The following is a 6,582-nucleotide window of genomic DNA, read 5'->3' as shown; positions in this document are numbered from 1 at the left end:
TGGGTTTTGCAGAATTTGCAATTATAAGTTTTGCCTTCAAGATCCATAAAAATTGGTCCCTCCATCTTTCACTTCACACAAGCTGCAGCTCAGCCTCAAATTCCCAAAACTGAAACCCTTTTTAAAGAAAGATTTTAGAATTAAGCCCACATAAGTGTCAAATTTATGAAAAAAGAGAATAAAAACCGACTTATTATTACATGTAGCACAAATTTTGTTTTGATAATTTAAAACCACATAATCCTATATTTTTGTGTTGTTTAAATGTATAAAAAAGAGCTATTAATATTTTGATGGACTAGTTTTTCGACACGTGCAACGCCAATTCAAAAAATAGATGTTATAGTAAATAAAATCATTTATTTAAGCGATAATTTGAATAATTAACTTTGCTAAAAATATTATTGTAGTATATCTCACTAATATTACCTCGTAGACGTTATTTGTTGTATATTTTTCTTGTCATCTAAGCACACGTGCTTTGCACTTGTATTCCATGTTAAATTGTGTAGATGTCATATGAACATATAAAGAGAACAACTACATTTTATGTTTTAAAATTATTTTTTTGTATATTAATTTTTACTTTATAAATTATACCATAATAGATATTCTTCATGTTGTTGACTCTCATATTTGTTTTCACGATTGATTAGGTTTTGCAGAATTTGCAATTATAAGTTTTGCCTTCAAGATCCACAAAAATTGGTCCCTCCATCTTTCACTTCACACATACTGCAGCTCAACCTCACGTTCTCAAAACTGAAACCCTTTTTAAAGAAAGATTTTAGAATTTTAGCCACATAATTGTCAAATTTAAGAAAAAAGAGAGTAAAAAATCAACTTATTATTACATGTGGTGCAAATTTTGTTTTGATAATTTAAAACCACATAATCCTATCTTTTTGTGTTGTTTAAATATATGAAAAAAAGTTATTAATATTTTACTGGACTAGTTTTTCGACACGTGCGTTGCACGTGATTACCAATTCAAAAAATATATGTTATAATAAATAAAATAGTTTATTTAAGCGAAGATTTGAATAATTGACTTTGCACAAAATATTATTGCAGTATATATCACTAATATTACCTTGTAGACGTTATTTTTTGTATATTATTCTTGTCATCTAAGCACATGTGCTATGCACTTGTATTTCACATTAAATTGTGTAGATGTCATATGAACATGCGAAGAGAACAACTGAATTTTATTTTTTAAAATTATTTTTTTGTAAATTAAGTTTTACTTCATAAATTATACCATAATAAATATTCTTCATGTTGTTCACTCATATTTGTTTTCACGATATATTGGGTTTTGCAGAATTTGCAATTATAAGTTTTGCCTTCAAGATCCACAAAAAATAGTCCATCCATTTTTTTCTCTTCACACGAACTGCAACTCAACCTCAACTTCCCAAAACTGAAACCTTTTTTAAAGAAATGTTTTAGAATTTAGCCTACATAAGTGTCAAATTTAAGAAAAAAGAGAGTAAAAAATTGAATTATTATCACATGTGGCGCATATTTTGTTTTGATAATTTAAAACTACATAATCTATCTTTTAGTGTTGTTTAAACATATGAAAAAGAGCTATTAATATTTTACATGATTAATTTTTCGACACGTGTGTTGCACGTGATTACCAATTCAAAAAATATTTCTTAAAGCAAATAAAATCGTATATTTAAGCAAAGATTCGAATAATTAACTTTGCACAAAATCGTTTATTGCAGTATATCTCACTAATATTACCTTGTAGATATTATTTGTTGTATATTTTTCTTGTTATCTAAGCACGCCTGCTTTGCACTTGTATTCCACGTTCAATTATGTAGATGTCATATAAAGATGCGAAGAGAACAACTACATTTTATTTTTTAAAATTAATTTTTTGTATATTAATTTTTGCTTTATAATTTATAACTTAATAGATATTCTTCATATTGTTGACTCTCATATTTGTTTTCACGATTGATTGGATTTTGCAGAATTTGCAATTTTAAGTTTTGCCTTCAGGATCCACCAAAATTAGTCTCTCCATATTTCATTTCACGAAAAACTGCAGCTCAGCCTCAAGTTTTCAAAACTGAAACCATTTTTAAAGAAAGATTTTTGAATTTAGCCCACATAAGTATCAAATTTAAGAAAAAAGAGAGTAAAAAATCGACTTATTATTACATGTGGCGCAAATTTTGTTTTGATAATTTAAAACCACATAATTCTATCTTTTTGTGTTGTTTAAATGTATGAAAAAGAGCTATTAATATTTTAGTGGACTAGTTTTTCGACACGTGCGTTGCACGTGATTACCAATTCAAAAAATATTTCTTATAGTTAATAAAATCATTTATTTAAGCGATGATTTGAATAATTAATTTTGCACAAAACATTATTGCAGTACATCTCACTAATATTACCTTGTAGACGTTATTTGTTGTATATTTTTCTTGTCATCTAAGCACACGTGCTTTGCCTCTACGGAGTAGTAGTAGTAAGGATCATTCTTCTTGCAAAACAAAGACACCAGCAATTTTTGTGTATTTATATCACTTTTGCATAGATCTCGACGAAGATCGATGAATTTGACATCTTTAATTAAAGAGCACCATGATTTGCAAACACGTTTGAACCCTGATTTGCAAATGCATTTGAACCTTAGAAATAATTCACAGAAAGTTACTAAATTAATTCAAGGAATCACCTTAACAAAAGAAACAACAGAATCATGTTGAAGTACTGCGTCTACAAAGGAGGAGGAGTAAGGATCATCCTTCTTGCAGAACAAAGACACCAACAATTTTTGTCTATTTAAATCACTTTTTCATACATCTCGACAAAGATCGATGATTTTTTCATCTTTAATTGAAGAACAACCTAATTTACAAAAACATTTGGACCTGATTTACAAACGCATTTGAATTTTAGAAGTGATTTCACAGAAAATTTTAGTATCATGGGAATGGTATTGTTTTATGCATTTTGATATGTATTGCGGCTGCTTGTTGCTAGAGTTAGAGTTTTATATAAGATGGGGGGAAACAACTAGGGTTAGGGTTTAACATAAGATGGGCCATCAATTTTGGACCATATTGATACCCCTAATTGTGCCCAAACTAACCCAAAATTTATAAACAACAATTATTTGAGGCCAAATTATTAAACATAACAATAGTTTGACTAATTACAATTCATAGATTTTTTGTGATTGAAAAAATTGATTCACCTTCATATTTTTCGACACAAGTGTTGCACGTGATTACCAATTCAAAAAATATTTCTTATAGTAAATAAAATCGTTTAATTAAGGAAGATTGTAATAATTAACTTTGCACAAAATTTTATTGCAGTATATCTCTCTAATATTACCTCGTAGACGTTATTTGTTGTATATTTTTCTTGTAATCTAAGCACACGTGCTTTGCACTTGCATTCTACGTTAAATTGTGTAGATGTCATATAAACATGTGAAGAGAACAAATATATTTTATTTTTAAAAATTATTTTTCTTGTTGTTCACTCATATTTGATTTCACGATATATTAGGTTTTGCAGAATTTGCAATTATAAGTTTTGCCTTCAAGATCCACCAAAAATAGTCTCTCCATTTTTCACTTCACACGAATTGCAGCTCAACCTCAAGCTCCCAAACCGAAAACTCTTTTTAAAGAAAGGTTTTAGAATTTAGCCCACATAAGTGTCAAATTTAAGAAAAAAGAGAGTAAAAAACCGACTTATTATTACATGTGGCGCAAATTTTGTTTTAATAATTTAAAACCACATAATTCTATCTTTTTGTGTTGTTATATATGAAAAAGAGCTATTAATATTTTAGTGGACTAGTTTTTCAACACGTGTGTTACACTTGATTACCAATTCAAAAAATATATCTTATAGCAAATAAAATCATATATTTAAGCAAAGATTTTGAATAATTAACTTTGCACAAAATCGTTTATTGCAGTATATCTCACTAATATTACCTTGTAGATATTATTTGTTGTATATTTTTCTTGTTATCTAAGCACGCGTGCTTTGCACTTGTATTCCTCGTTAAATTGTGTAAATGTCATATGAACATGTTAAGAGAACAACTACATTTTATTTATTAAAATTATTTTTTTTGTATATTAATTCTTACTTTATAAGTTATAACATAATAGATATTCTTGTTGTTAACAGATTTCACGATTGATTGGGTTTTGCAGAATTTGCAATTATAAGTTTTGCCTCCAAGATCCACCAAAAATAGTCCCTTCATTTTTCACTTCACACGAACTGTTGCTCGGCCTCAAGTTCCCAAAACTGAAACCCTTTTTAAAGAAAGGTTTTAGAATTTAGCCTACATAAGTGTCAATTTTTTTTAAAAAAAGAGAGTAAAAAATCGACTTATTATTACATGTGGCGCATATTCGACACAAGCGTTGCACATGATTACCAATTCAAAAAAATATTTCTTATAGTAAATAAAATCGTTTATTTAAGCGAAGATTTGAATAAATAACTTTGCACAAAATATTATTACAGTGTATCTCACTAATATTACCTCGTAGACGTTATTTGTTGTATATTTTTCTTGCCATCTAAGCACACGTCCTTTGCATTTGTATTTCACGTTAAATTGTGTAGATGTCATATGAACATGTGAAGAGAACAACTACATTTTATTTCCTAAAATTATTTTTTTGTAAATTAATTTTTACTTTATAAGTTATAACATAATAGATATTCTTCATGTTGTTGACTCTCATATTTGATTTCACAATTGATTTAGATTTGCATAATTTGCAATTATAAGTTTTGCCTTCAAGATCCACCAAAATAGTCCCTCCATTTTCACTTCACACGAACTGCATCTCAGCCTCAAATTTCCAAAACTGAAATTCTTTTATAAAGAATGGTTTTAAAATTTAGCCCACAGTAGTTTCGAATATAAGAAAAGAGAGAGTAAAAAACTGACTTATTATTACATGTGGCGTATATTTTGTAGTTTCGACACGTGCATTGCACATGATTATCAATTCAAAAAAAATATCTTATAGTAAATAAAATCGTTTATTTAAGCGAAGATTTGAATAATTAACTTTGCACAGAATATTATTGCAGTATATCTCATTAATATTACCTTGTAGACGTTATTTATTGTATATTTTTCTTGTCATTTAAGCACACGTGCTTTGCGCTTGTATTCCACGTTAAACTGTGAAAAGAACAACTACATTTTATTTTTTAAAATAATTTTTGTATATTAACTTTTACTTTATAAGTTATAACATAATAGATATTCCTCTTGTTGTTGACTCTCATATTTGATATCACGATTGATTGGGTTTTGAAGAATTTGCAATTATAAGTTTTGCCTTCAAGATCCACAAAAAATAGTCCCTCCATTTTTCACTTCACACTAACTGCAGCTCAGCCTCAAGTTCCCAAAACAGAAACCCTTTTTAAAGAATGGTTAGAATTTAGCACACAGAAGTGTGAAATTTCAGAAAAAAGAGAGTAAAAAGTCAAATTATTATTAAATGTGGCGCAAATTTTGTTTTGTTAATTTAAAACCACATAATCTATCTTTTAGTGTTGTTTAAATGTATGATTGTAACGACCTGTTTAGTCGTTTTGAGCAGCAGATTTTATTTCTGGAAAAACTGGCTGAGACGACGGATCCCACGACGGACCGTCATGGGCACGACGGACCGTCGAGGGGGTCTCGTTCCAAAACACTTAGAACCTGAAAATTTGGGTACTGAGATCGACTCTCTGAACGTCACGACGGAATGGCAGGACGGAACGTCGTGGGCACGACGGACCGTCACAGGCCATTCAGTGAATGCAGTCTCTGAACTCTGTGACGGAGCAGCAGGACGGACCGTCGCAGGCGCGACGGGCCGTCACAGGCTGCGTAATCCCAGGCTGGGTCGGATTTCTGTTAAATAATTAAGGGGCGTTTTGGACTATTCCTGCTTATAATTATAAAGTAGTGGGTTAATGTTAATAAGTCTAATTACTTGGGGGTTAAAAGAGGTAACCTTGAGTTAATTAGTGGGTTATTATTGCCATCTTTTATACTTAATTATATGCTAATTAGGGTAAAAGAAAGAGGGTTTGAATAAGAAAAATAGAAAAGAACAGAGAGAGAGAGAGAATCGAACGAGAAAGGGGAGAAACGAAGAGGAAACAAAGCTTTGGGGAATTTGCTTGCTTGATCACAATTCTCCGGTGGAGGTAGGTTATGGTTTTTATGCTATTCGTAGTAAACTCTTAATAGCGAATGATATGTATTGGGTAGTATTGTAAACCCTTCTATATGCTTAATTGTATGCTTGTATGAATGTGATTATACAATTGTGATAAAATAAGCATGATGAAGCTATTGAATCTTAATCTTGAAAGAAACCCTAATCTACCTTGTTAATGAGATTGATGATGCCTTGGCATAAAAGAAGGCTTGATGAACTAAAGTGATGAGATTAGTGGAACAGGTGTCACGAACCGACACGTAGAATCAGTGGGACGGGTGTCACGAACCGACACGTAGAATTAGTGGGACGGGTGTCACGAACCGACACGTAGATGTAG

The sequence above is a fragment of the Solanum pennellii genome, chromosome 9, assembly GCF_001406875.1.
Source record: "Solanum pennellii chromosome 9, SPENNV200".
Classification (NCBI taxonomy): Eukaryota; Viridiplantae; Streptophyta; class Magnoliopsida; order Solanales; family Solanaceae; genus Solanum; species Solanum pennellii.
The sequence above is the reverse complement of the archived record's forward strand: the minus strand, read 5'-3'. Positions refer to the sequence as shown.